This window comes from Pavona decussata, unplaced genomic scaffold (assembly GCF_977016875.1).
Source record: "Pavona decussata unplaced genomic scaffold, jaPavDecu1.1 SCAFFOLD_215, whole genome shotgun sequence".
Lineage (NCBI taxonomy): Eukaryota > Metazoa > Cnidaria > Anthozoa > Scleractinia > Agariciidae > Pavona > Pavona decussata.
Window position 1 is genome coordinate 1,357,354 of NW_028145620.1, and position 14,492 is coordinate 1,371,845.

Genomic DNA, 14,492 nt, shown 5'->3' on the forward strand with positions numbered 1-14,492 from the left:
AAGTCTCCGGATTACCTCACTTTCACCAAGTATTGCATCGAACAATTAAAATCTATACCACAAGTGAACAGATCCGGGCCGTATCACATATAAATAGAGTGTAGATATTATACAGAGTCGGTCAAGTCAGTAGTGTGGCGCCACTACTGATTTAACCCGGCAGCGATCGGCCGAGGTTGTCGTCATTTTGACTATTTTTCGGTCACGTTAATGTATCTAGTGCCATGTACACATCAGTTGAAAGCGACCTGATTCTGTTTTTCTACGCCTGTTCGCCGGTTGGAACGTCCCTTTGAACGGGAGGCTTCAATTATTCATGAAGAAAAAAAGTCAGAAAGCGAAAGCAATCGCCTCCTTGAATAAATTAGCCTGCATGAAGACACCTGGGCCTAGACTGTGGATTACAATTCTAACCCCTAAAACGTTCTCCATTTGATGCCGGTAAGACTATACTCGATTTCTGACCAAATTCGCGAAGGCTGGAGCCACACCGCACTCGCTCGCGGGTAACACCCGTCTCCCACGTCAACTCGCCGGGTTTAATATTTTGATAGCACAACAAAAATTGTCAACATTTACCGGTGGGAAAATGGTTCTTAAACCTCTCTAGAAAATCTCTCGTCTTGTTTCGCTCAACTGAACTAAAAGTTAATTAAAAATGTAAGCAAAGAAACAGCCGCCATTTCAGACTAGATGAAAACAAAATAACGACAGGACCCCGCCTTGGAGAGGTTTTTGATTATTGTTTTTGATTATTTTCCAATACTAACCGTGTGTCAGATAACTGCATTTACAGGTCTGGACAGAAATGATTTAAAGCAGTCATTGAGAATTTCCAAGAAACTTCTCTTTATGAATGCCAAAGTTTTATTTTTAGTCATTTGTCTTGTATCCGCCATCTTGCATGTGATACGTCATTTGGTCATATTCAAAGTCTTATGCATGGACAATCGCGACACGCAAAAATAAATAAATAAATAAACAAAAAAGAACGCGACCGAGAACTCACGGCCCGAGTGAAAATGCAAGCATAGGGATAGCTGACATTTCAGACTAGATATTCGAAGGAAAAATAACGACAGCATCAACCACGCGGCGTTGCGCGTCGACACCCCAACCAAATGCCGCACGCAACACAGCTGGCGGATATTGCCGAGCCGAGCCAGCGACGCGTCAGTACTAACCCGACCAATACATTAATAATATAATAACATTAATTTGGGGTGAATATCCTTTTATGCGTTGTCCATAAACATTTGGGAAACGATTACAACAGCTACATAGACGCATGCGCACAAAAAAAAAAACCAAACCCGAAATGTTGACTTGTTGCCGTACTTTTTACTGAACTGAGCTCAAAGGTAATAGAAACAAAAAGTTGTTATCAGCTTAAACTTGGGCCATATTTGACTGTGTGGTGTGTAGGCCTACGATCTCTTAACAGTGATAACCTCCACCACTTAACTCCCTTAAATCAATAGGTAAAGAGATATAATAAGGCAAAAAGTAACCACCAGATATAACTGCATTACTTGCAGTCAGAATGAAAAACAGAGAAAAACGACATTTGCTAAGTAGAATACCTTGTACTTCATAAAGATGCTTTAATCCCCGGGCTTTAATCCTTACGTTTCACCTTTGATTTGGGGACAGAAACCATTTGTACATTGATTATTTTCCAATACTAACTGTGAGTCAGATATGTATCTGTGTGATTCCGGGTCATGATGAGGCTAAAAGATCGCAATTTCCGGTATGATCGTCGTCAAGGCCACATTTAAGTGTTTTACGCTTTCTACCAAATCTTGTGGTGATCGCCGGCATTGTATTAAAACGCAAACTTTTGCGAGCGTTTTCCGTCATCACTCTCCAATTCCGGATATTTACAGGTCTGGACAGAAATGATTTAAGGCAGTCATTGAGAATTTCCAAGATACTTCTCTTTATGAATGCCAAAGTTTCATTTTTAGTCATTTGTCTTGCACCCGCCATCTTGCACGTGACACGTCATTTGGTCATATTCAAAGTCTTATGCATGGACAATCGCGACACACAAAAATAAATAAATAAATAAATAAATAAATAAATAAATAAATAAATAAATAAATAAATAAGTAAATAAATAAATAAACAAAAAAGAATGAGACCGAGAACACACGGCCCGAGTAAAAATGCAAGCAAAGGAATAGCTGACATTTCAGACTAGATATTCGAAGGAAAAATAACGACAGCATCAACCTCGCGGCGTTGCGTGTCGACACCCCAGCCAAAGCCGCACGCAACACAGCTGGTGGATACTGCCGAGCCGAGCCAGCGACGCGTCAGTACTGACCCGACCAATATAAGATACGGGGAAACAAGCTATTTATTAGCAATGCATGGAATATCTGCTCACTTGTGGGAGGATTGTAGTCGGGTAACATCAAAGGGAAAGCTGTGAACTGTACCAAAAGCTGACAAAACACGAACATAGCTTACCTAAACCTTTATTTGAGGTGAATATTTTTTGTGTTGTCTATAAATTAAACATTCGGGAGCCGATTACAACAGCTGCAAAGACGCATGCGCAGTAGCGTTTGAACATGGCAGAGAAAATTTAAAATCAGGGAGGTCTGTAAGCGAAGTCGTAAATGGAATAGGTAAATGAAATGACCATAATATTTCGGATTATATCTTAAGATATTTGTTTAACGCGCAAAGCAATTAAACTTCACTCGCATTCCTTTCGAGTCTTTTGATTTGGGAAGCAACGCAAAGATTAGAATGCCAATCGACAAAACATTGTGAGCCAAAAGAGAGCGTTGGCAGGTTTTTTCGAAGGACTTTAATATGATGGTTCAAGTTGGGTATAAGTGGAAAGGCACTGCAGCTCCCGTGGTGATTGTGTAACAAACAGCAAGCGTTCAGTTTTCCTCCTTTCGCCCTTGCAGTTTAGAAGAAAGAGTCAATCTTCTTCAGTTTACCCAGACCCAAGCACTCCAGACATACAATTTTTTTTTCTTCAAGCTTCACTAATCCCGGGACTAATGGACTGTCTATCAAAAAAAGTGCATATTTGCATTTGAACATAACAGACTGTCAAGTTCAAGGCTAAATATATTTATTGACTCCATGCTTGGTCAAGTTTTGCTTTCGCAAGATTGTAAGTCATTTGGTCATTTGGGAAGGACATACACTGAACGACATACAAGGAAACATCGACGGCCAAAATGTTTATGCGTTCAGTGCACACCAGAGCTACCCTGCCGTTACCAGAAATTTTTTCTCGCGTGCGACGAGGAGCTTTGTTGTCTTCGCGAGTCACTTTGAAGACTCGAAACCGGAAACTGCGCATGAAAAGCCTCTGGCACCCAGGGTACACCAGAGCATGTCTCCGAGAACTTAGATTTCGAGAAGCACAAACTTTTCTGAATTTTTGCTCACTAAATGCTGATTGTGAGCGAAAACTGGGGGAACATTTTAGGAAAGAATTATATTTCCGATCAGAACATTGCTTTCTTGCTCGAGTCATCTGGCAATATATTGGACTTATTGGTGATGAAACATTGCATCGGATTGCTTGAGCTTCAGTTCAGCGTCACGACAAACATACATATGACTAAGGACTGGAGTGGCTTTCGACATCATCTTTTTAAAACTGAGTTTAGATGGCTCTGAAACCCTCCATGCAATTTGTTTAAAACGTTTGCAAAATGATGCTGTTTACAAATTCAAAATATATATGTGTAAAACCAGGTGTCACGGAGGTCACAGTCTTGAGCTATCATATTCGGCACTAAAGCTAAAATTAAAACGATATATTAAAATTGGTACTTGGCAACGAGGCTTAGGGGAATAAAACAACAAAAATTACATTGAGGGTTCAGAGATAAAAAATTGATTTGGTTTTGTTTAATTTACCAAAGCCTCGTAGCCAAGCTGGAATTTTAACATCTCGAAAGTGGCTATAGGGGCTATTTAACTCCTAATTATTGCTATGGTAACCTATAAAGTCAAGAAACATGACCATAGCTTGTTTACCAATGTTTAGGGATTTATTTCATATCATAGTTGTACTATCAACTAATAAAGAGTGGTAGTAATGATAAAAACTTGTAGGATCACTTAAAAGTGCTGGATATTGCTGGAGACCGTTGTGAGCCATCGTAATATAAAACAATGACCTTGTAGACATGATAAGTTGTACCGGTCGCAGCTGTGGACTATACTCTTTGTTTACAGGGTATTTCAAACGGAATTCTTTTTTGTGTCTACGGCTTCTAGAGAAGCGTAGACACTATGTCATCGGGTTGAGTGAAAGAGTGAAAGAGTGTAAGAGTGTAAATGCCACAGGAATCCCAAATGGAATCCTATCGAAAGCCGACGGTAATCCTCGACTGACCGAGTTCTAAGCGATTGTACTTCCGGATCAGGACAATGGCGACAATACGGTAAATGATGTTTTCCGATGTTGATTTGCTTTTTACAAATAGTTTAAGTGATGATTTGAACCAGAATGCTGTAACTTCTGTAATTTTCATCGCAAACGCGCCCGAAATTACTGCGAATGATCGCTTAAATTTGAACAAACACGGAGTGTCTTCAAATTTTACATGCGTGTTTGCACGCACGCAAAAAAAAAAACTGAAAGTTTTGGCCTCTAATAGCAAATGCATCGTTTATTTCAATAAAATGTTTTGCTGGAAAAGCTTTTTGTTGATTTTTGTGTCTTTGTCAATTCATATATGCGTTTGAGAAGCGACAGATGCGTAATCTAGCAAGGACAATTTGCTTAAGCGGGTTGAAATTTGATATACCAAAGGTCTTCATCAACATGCCGTGAATTTTAGTTATTTTTGCATTCAAGTGTGTTTTTCGGCAAATGATTAATAGTAACGATATTTTTTTACGTCAGAAAACATTTGTTTAATCATTCCAGTTTAATATGCAGTTAATTTTGGAAGCCAACGATATTTATTTATCTGCTGCGCATTTTAAACCGCTCTAGGAAAAAGTTAATTTATGCGAAACCTATGGAAACACGACAGGAGTCAAAGGGTTAAAGAATGATACTTGCCATTCATAAGTTCAGTATATGCATTTTATGCCTACGTTTCAGATTAGAACTTTGCTTTCAGTACTTTATGTTTAGAACTTTGCTGCTTTGCTTTCAGTACAAAGTTGTGGTTCACGTTGTAAGATTATGTAATATATTGTTTATGTTAGAATAAAGTTACAGTTCTCTTCATACAAAATGTTTGTGGTAAACGATACCAGCTTAATCTCAATCTCACCAGTATTCTGTACAACATTTTTACAACCATTTTTTTATCTCTATCCTATTTCCACTCCTCCCTCTTCGTTTTCATTTCAGTCTTATTTCCCTTTTCTTCAATTCTTTTATATCACATTTCTTTACCAGTACTGCAGTAGACACATGCAGTCTGAGACTGCCTATTTTTTGTAGTCCGCTATAGAAAACTGAAGAAGATGATTTTGTGTAGGGGGTGGGGGGGGGGGGGGGGGGGAGATGTATTTGTAAAATGTAGTTCATAAAGCACGATGGTATTTCAGCTAAATAAATCTAAATCTAAATGTCGTTATGTCGGCAAAGTCGTGCAGGGACATCACGCCAACTCTAAAATAATAATAAATAAAACTATACTAAAATATACAAAATAACAATAAAGTTAATCTACCAATAAGAATTATATTAAATTAATTTACTTTTAAAAATACAGAGAGATTGGCTGGAAACAGTTTCTTTTGGAAGTTTGTTCCATTCAGTAATCGTCCTGGGAAAGAAAGAATATCTAAAAATATCTTTATGTCCTTTCGGTACAACAAATTTAAAATCATGGCTTCCCCGAGTCCTCCTGTTTCTGTTTGCTATATACTGATATGTAGCGTTATTATTATTACTTTTCAATTTAGACCCACGCATTGCGTGATCGCGAAAACCAATTTCTTAGAAATTTGGGGTACAGGAAACTTTGTCATATCACTGATGCGCATGGAAACTCAAGGCATGCTCTGTTAAGAATCTCTGCACACGCGCCTTTCAACCTCTGCCTCATTCTGAAAAGTCGCCTGGTGTAGCCACCAGTCTTGAAATGTATTCCAGAAGGAGTGCACTTCGGTGCAGAGGACGAACAAGTGGTATAAGGTTTCTCTCTCATTTTTGCACAGAGGGCAGATGTTAATCTCGTACCCAGATCTCCCACGGTCAGGCGGAGGGGAGATCTGGTAAAGTTCGATTTGAGGCCCGGAATACGGGCCTGCCCATCATCCTTTGTCCACCGTGCTGAATGGCCGCCGGCTCGTAACTGTGATCATTCCTGGTGAGGTTTTCGCTTTCGAGGGTGCTCTTCGGAACGTTCTTCGGTCGAGTGGACAACAAAACTTGAAACTTAAACCAAAACGAAAAAGGCAACAGGAGAGATTACAATCAACAAGCGCGGTAAATCACTTTTTTACTAAGATTAGTTCCTACCCTTTGTGACCATCTAGACCATCTTTGCAATGAAAACTGTTCCAAGAACAAATCCATCGTAATTGTGCTTTCTCCACTCAAGATCAACGTGCTTATCGACGATCAATTAAAAAGACTTAAGTCAACCGGAGTAAGCTGTACCAGTTTTCGCCTTAGATGGTAACTGTATTGAAGATACTGTAATTTACAGGCAGGGAAGTGTCACATAATTTTTGTGCACCCCAAGGTAAAGGTAGCAACAGACAGTGCAGAGAGTTTTTGTTGTCGAAGCTTTATCAGAAAAATTTTGTGGTCGTTGTTGTAGATGAGGCACAATAGAGTTACTGATTGGCATCTTGGTGTTAAATTTCGCATTGGAAAGTCAAATGGTTCATGTCATATTTTCATTTGCAAAGTTTCAGAAATTGTGGTCTACCAGTGATACGTAAAAATTATTTCTTCTCTTTGTAGTCTTTCAGCTGATTTGGTCACACAAATTCTCCTTCTTCCATAAGTTAATGGTTTAAATTTCCAAACCAAATGGATTGTGTAAATGCGGCAGGTTTCTTTTACAGGCCAAAGGACACAACTCAAGGTCACTGTAATAATATAATTTTATATGAACCAGCTAAACAGGGCCTCCTCCTACCTACAACAACTGTCCACTCCTATAACACCAGAAATTCTGCCAAGCTTAATTTCCACCGACCACAAGTTAGAACTAACATAGGCAAATTTACTTTTAAGTACTCTGCTTCTGTCATATGGGAAACTGTCCCCACGGCATTGAAAAAAACAAAAACTTTTAACAGGTTTAAGAAACTTTATAAGGCCCACCTGATCTCTTGTCAATCAAATAATATATGTTCTGTTTAATGATCAAATATAATAGTATGTAACTATCTAATAATAATAATAGAGTTAAAAATAATAATAATAATAATAATAATAATAATAATAATTGTCCGCTTATATTTTGATCTTTGTTGTCGCTGCTGTTGCTGCTGATGATGTGTTGTCCTTTTCCTTTTCTTTTGTTTGTTGTTGTTTGTTTGTATGTTGTTTTTTTGCTTTTTTTTTGTTTTTATTTATTTATTGTTTTGTTCTTCTTTTATTAAGCTTGTCCTGTTTAGATTTCTTGCTCGGTTCAGTATATCTCGAACATACCTTAATTTACACAAATGTAATTCTCTCTTGTACATCCTAGGCTCTACAAACATTTCCTACATTTTCTAATATCTCAATAAAGCTCAGTGTCATTTCTTTGTTTACTTAAAAGTAGGTGGTGGTCAGCTAGAAAGCCTTTGCTACTTTGACCACCACACACATTTTATAATTTGTACTGTATTTATTTTTATCTTGTAATCATTTGTTGTAATACTTTTCTTTCTATGTTAATGTTGTGTAAATAGTGTGAAATAAATGAACCATGAACCATCCTAGCCCTAACACCATGCTACTGTCTTGGTTATATACCAGCAAACCAGAAAGACCTGTCCGTGTAAATGGTAGGCGCCCAGTTATGTCCAACATTAAAATACCGAGTACACCCTTGCTGTTTTAAAGGGGTTTTTTTTTCTCAAAAATGGAAGTTTGAATTTCTTTTGGGAAATGGAGGTACCACATCTGGATTTGGGATCTGAAGAATGTTTGGTTACTTGCAACATGTGAGCAAACAGAGCAAGTCCCTATGAGTTTCCCATTAGAGTTTTATTTGGTAGTGATGAGCTTTCCATTTCAGTGGTTCTTGATTCACCTTTATCACATAACACTTGAAAAGTTTTCACCTGAAATTTATGTTAAGTTTAGGGGACATGCCCCCTCGACTGCTTCTTTGATGATAAGTTAATAAAGGTTATAATTTTACACATAGGAGTCCACAGACTCGAAAATTAGAACCACATAATACACAAGTCTAATAATATTTGACTCTTGATATGAAGAACAAAGGTCATTATCTGCATTTAATTTGCAAGGCACAGTGAGCTGCTTAAATAATCATTGTTGTACTGAGCATTGCATTATTTGTACATGCATAGAGGATGATACACTAAGAATAATACAAGGTTCTTTATGTCCAAAGCAGCTATCTTGGTGCTTGGACACTCACCTCTGATGGGATCCTTGATTTCAGCAAAAAAAAAAATAATAATAACAATAATAATAGGAAGGTGTGAAGGTCTTTTGGGCTCATAAAAGTAGCAAATGGCAGATCAATAAAAAACGAATAAAAAAAAATATTTCCCCTATTTGTTTTCCTGTGCATGTCTGTGTGTTCTAATGAACTGTCACCCATTTCTGCAGCAAAACAACAGCTTTCACAGTAAGCTGATCTTCAGTAACCATGAATTCCTAAGTATTCCTTAACCATGGCCTTCCATAGCCAGGAAACAACATTTAATCAAACTGTCAGACACAAACCCACTGCAGAGAAGTGGTGGGGAAAAGAAACTTTGAAAACAGTGTCTGTCTTGGATGAAAATTCCTTGTTGATGCCAATTCCTTGAGCAAAAAAAATTTTCTTGTATTGATATTTGCACCCATGTCAGGTCCTAACTTTTCTTAATATTAAGACCAGCAACACAAAATTATGTTCAAGGACTTTTCACACAAGTACACAAAAAATATCAGAACAGTGAACCTTGAACCTTTAAGCCCCAGTAGTGATCAGTATCAAAATGTCTCCTAATATTTATCAATACACAATCAAGGAGAGGTCATGAGATCACCAGTGGTGAAATTTCTTGATATTTCAACAACCTCCCTATAATGCTACTATGAAAAATGGACATGTAGAGACCAGTAAGGAGAAACTGTATGTTGACACTGAGGCTTAAAGGTTAAAAGCTAATAAATACAGAGCCATAATGTTGGTGATTATCGCAGCTTCTTTTATGCTTCGTCCTTCCACCACCCCATGCGTCAAAAAGGGCTTAGTTACTTGAGAATCCCTTTTTATTCAGCCTTCTCATTATCCATTTTCTGGTAATTATATTGTCTTATTCTAATGGAAAGAATAACAACATCCCAGTGAATGACTACAGTTTTTTCTTAATTAATTGCGTCTTTGTTCAGGGGGCACAACTTCAGAGTACAGCAAACGAGGAACACTTTCCTCAGTATTCCCTACAGCGAAGATTGTTGTCATGACAACAACAGCAACAGAAAAACAACCAAACTACAATCATACAAAGTTTGAATATGAAAGATTTATGGAGTACTACAAAGGCCCTCCTATCTTAACACAAAGTAATGTTGACCAGTTCGATTACATATTTTCGCCCATAGCAGATGAACTTATCACCACCAATGTCAAAAATTAAGCCTGTCAGCCTATTATTTACTCATCATTAGTACTGAGTGGAGTTGGGGGTGCCTTTTTGGGTGGAAAGCTTGGGGATCACCAGTTCTACCTTACTCCCCAAATTCCTCAAAATGCACTTTTGGCTCAGTCTCATTCTCTACAGACTGACAATGAATATTATTTGCCACAATCTTTGGGAATGGGGTTTGATTCTCATTGTGTTGGAAGGATAATAATTTATTCATTTTGGTCTTCCGCAAACTATGGAAAGTTTTTTCCAAGAAAGTGGAAGAGATGGGAAGCCTGCTACATCAAAACTTTACTTTAACAACAGTCATATTGGTGCAAATATTGAAGAAATGCAACCCATCATGACAGATTAGTGTAAATACCCCAGAAATCTGTGCAGGGGAAAATTTTTGCTTATAACCACTTTGGTTTTGGCTTTTGTGTGAGAAATGCAGCTGTTGTGATATCTGTTGTCCGAAATGACTGTCATTGCTCTTAATTATGTGTTGAGCTGTGTCCAGCTGTTTTAGCCCTTGAGGATATTCACATCACTGATAGGAACTTTAGGAACTTGCTTCTCCCTAGAAATCAGGTGGAAGAAATTAAGGCAGAGTTAACAAGAAATAAAGGAGAAACTGAGGCCAGTGATAACTATTTGTATCAGAGAATGTGCTAAGGATTAACAATGGAAGTAGTAAATGAAGTGTGTTTAGTACTTCAAGGACTCCATACTAATGATAAAATAATGGAGAAATTCCCCTATCTTGAAGAAAAGAACAATGGCAAAAAGATTCTAAAAACTATAAGTGATGTCAAATCCAAAGAGGCATGTCCTCCTTTTAAAACTACTTCTTTTCTAAAGCCTATCACAAGCATAGACCTGCAAAACATTAGGTGGTGCAGACATGTAAACCAATGTCCCCATTTTTATTTTAGAGGAAGGCTAGTTTTATATTTTGGATCCAAATTTTTTTTAACTCAGTAGGTGGGAGAGAGGGGATAAAATTAAACTAACTACACTTACATAAAGAGCCCTAATCGGTTCAGACAAGGTGTTCTCTGTTGTAGTACGGGTTTCATTACTATTATTTTGGCAGTCATAAGTCGGACATTTTTCATTTCTCTTAGCTGAGGGGTGGGAGGGATATTGATCTCACCAGCAGATGAATAATAATATTGTGTGGACACTCTATCAATTTCTCCAAAGTCCTATGAGAGATGTTGTATGGATCTTGAAGGAATAAGCACACTGGTCTGAAAGGACTAATATTATATTATGAAGTCTCTTACTCAAAGTCCAGTTCAATTTATAGAAGGAAAATAGTCTTTTAGCAGAAGGCAAAAACTGAAAATATGCTAGCAAATGCGGCGCGCGTGTTCAGGAACTCAAGGTAAAGTATTTTGGGGAAATTAATTTGCGTTTACTAAATAAACAATCATTTTTAAAAAAAAAATCATTTTTTGTCAAGAAATACCAAAAAAAAATATATGACCTACCTCCATTTTATCCCCAAAAGTAAGCAAGCTTATATCCATCGTGTTGGAAACTTGTGTAATTTGGCAAGGCCGTTTGAACGTTACTGCAAACTCTTTTCGGCTAAAGTCGCTGTTGTCTTCCGAAAAAACAATTTCTCACTGTTCTCTCCCCACACAAAGGGCATGTATGTATTTAAAAAACGTTGCATGACAATCTTAATCGGAGCGAAAACTTTTCCGTTTTTTTGTTTCTTCCCCGAACTGAGCGAAAACCAAACACTGAAGGAAAGAGCCAATCACAGTGCAGATTAGAATGAGGCATTCTTAATTCTGGTAACCAACCAGAAATGGCGTTGTATCGAACTTTACCAGATCTCACATTTCGACATTCCCGAACCGACAACTGAGATCGGGGTACGAGATTAGGCAGATGTCACTTTCGGCCATTCCATCGCGGTGTAAGCTAAATTGGGTGGGTAGTATGTTATGTATAATTTTATACTGAAACATCACTAGTTTGACCTCTTTTGTAATTTTAAACGGTAACTGGTATACTTTGTCAAGTGTTTTTTCGGTAAAGCCATGTCTCAAAATTTTATTCTGGGAGGTTGGTGGTTCAAATGTATCTATTAAGATTGACGAGTAGATAGAGCTAGTGGACAAGTTTGTCACGGAGTTTTCTTCAGCGTTGGTATGATTCTGCGGAGTTATTGTTTTTTTCCACAAAGATGGAATGGCATCTAACAAACCATAAAATGTTGTAAAGGGCACCTGCAGGTTATACAAAGTCTTAAACTCAGAGTAGCTACAGAGATTTCCGTGTCTGTTAAATAAATCACATACGTAGACGATGTTGTGGGAAAACCATCTTTTGTAGAAAACCGGTTTCTTATCAATTAAAATATTGCGATTGTTCCAAAGAATTTCATTTTTAAAGTCTACCTCATTTTTCTTCGACTTTTTGAAGTCATGCCAATACAACAGAATTGAACGGTAGAACGGGGAAAGGTTTTCCAGCGAGACCATCTTAGGATCGTAATTGCATCTGGTTAAGAAAAAGAGGTTACAGTCAACTCTCTGGTAAGCGACCACCCTTGGTGCACGACAAAGTGGTCGCTTACGGGAGGTGGCCGCTTACGGGAAAGATCAACAAACTAAGCCTAACACTGGATTGATTAATTAATTACATAAAAATATTACTTAGCAGCTAAAATTAGGCAAATAGAAACTTATTTATTTGATTTTTTCACATTTATTCATTCTTCTTATGAAACTTTGTATAACATGGTTCATGGTTCATTTTGGAACAGATCACTGTAACAATTCCCGTTTACTTACAGGTCTAATTATAGCCATCTTCTCTGTCTGTAAACTGTCATTATCTGTCAGCAGTACGGGGAAGCGTCATCAAAATTGAACTTTTGTCACTTCCGAATAATGATTTACAAGCGATCATACGTGATTATGTTGGGTGGTCGCTTACCGGAAACAGAAAACAAAAGAATATGTGTAATTTCTGGCCTAAAAAGTGGTCGCGGTCCCTTAAGAAATTTGAGTGGTGGTCGCTTACGAGAGAGCTCTTGAAACAGTATATAACTGAAAAAAAAAAAACGGTTGTTTACAAGATGGTCGCTTACGGGAGGTGGTCGCTTACGAGAAGTGGTCGCTATGAGAGAGTCGACTGTACCGTGTTGTTGGACCATTACATCAGGAATAATTTTCCAAGAGGAGGGTACCTCGTTTTGGATTCTTTTAATCCACGCAATTTTCAAAGCTTTCTCCATGATTACGAAGTCGCACATTTTTAACCCGCCTTTCCTTCTTTCTCCTATAATTGTGCTTCTTTTAATTTTCGCGGGCTTGCCGTCCCAGATGAAATTAAAAGTAATCTTATTTATTTTATTTAAAAACTAGTCGAAAGCCACTCCAGGCATGTTACTCGTGAGGCTGAACTGAAGAAGCAGTTCGATGCAATGTTTCATCACCAATGTTGCCAGATGATACTAGCGACAAACATTGTTGCTGATCTTTCCCGAAATGTGCCCAAGTTTGCGCTCGCACTCAACATTTAACGATGCAAAATTCAGAAACGTTTTTGCTACTCGAAATAAAAAAAAAAAAAATGACTGACACACTGAACTCACAATAGTTTTCGCAACCGATGTTTCCTTGTTTGTGGAGACGTTAAGAAACATCCCAAATGCCCGGCCCAAATGACCATAAATTATGAAGTCAACGAGTCCTCTACTTGGAAAATTTCATTTTTCTAATATGCCACGTTTCTTCTAAACTGTTCACTGGTCAACTTAAATGTTGCCACGTTTTAATTAAGCTAATCACTCGCAATCTTACCACAGACAAACTTGACCAAGCGTTAAGGGAAAGAAATATTTAAATATTAAGCCTTTTACATTTGAGTGCAAACAAAAGTATGCCCACTTTGTTTGACATTCAGTCAATCAGTGAAGCTTGAAGCATAATTAATAGTAAATTTGTATGTCTGGAGTGCTTGAAACTTGCGTAAAGAAGATTGACTGTTTCTTCTAAAGTGCCGGGGCGAGAGTGCAATGCAGCCAAAACGTTTCTAGCCAATCACTGAGTGGCGCTGCACAGCATTGTAATCTGTATAATCAAAGTAAACTAGATGAATTTGAGAATAATGCCTGAGGGGAGTCAAGTGTTGTGACCAACTGCAGCAGAATCACGGTGCTATTGCCAGCTGTTAATGCTTCCCTTTTTTCGATGAGCCATGGAAACTATATGCTCTTTTAAGAATCTCTGCGCATGCGTCTGTCAACCTCTGTCTCATTCTGAAAAGTCGCCTTTGTGTGAAAAGCAGGATCGATACACGATTTTGGACGTAAGAGTCGTCTTAGTGTTAATAGTCCAGCGCATTGTCCGTCTATGAAAACCACCACAAAATCAGACGACTTTCAGTTCAGAAATCACACTTTTTTTTCTTTGTTCATCAAATGGAAAAATAGTTGCCCGTCCCCTGGAGAAAGAAGCGGTTCAGTATTTTACTAACTGTGTTCGTGTTTGCAATCGCTTTTTAAAGCAAGTCTCTTGCCTCACTTTCACCAAGTCTTGCATGGAACAATTGAAATCTACCACAAGTGAACAGATCCGGGCCGTATCACATATAAATAGAGTGTAGCTATTTGACAGTGTTGGTCAAGTCAGTAGTGTGGCGCCACTACCGACTTAACCCGGCAGCCATCGGCTGAGGCTGCCGTCATTTTGTCCATTTTT

At 38.0% G+C, this 14,492-nt stretch overlaps 1 long non-coding RNA gene across 1 annotated transcript; it reads right to left on the reverse strand.

The window, feature by feature from the left end:
* Positions 1-7,522: 7,522 nt before the first annotated feature.
* On the reverse strand, positions 7,523-11,428 carry LOC146459909 (uncharacterized). The gene is made up of 2 exons (XR_014857767.1): positions 11,262-11,428; positions 7,523-10,345 (listed from the first exon to the last, which is right to left on the reverse strand). It is a non-coding gene; the product is annotated as an uncharacterized LOC146459909 (long non-coding RNA).
* Positions 11,429-14,492: the final 3,064 nt, after the last annotated feature.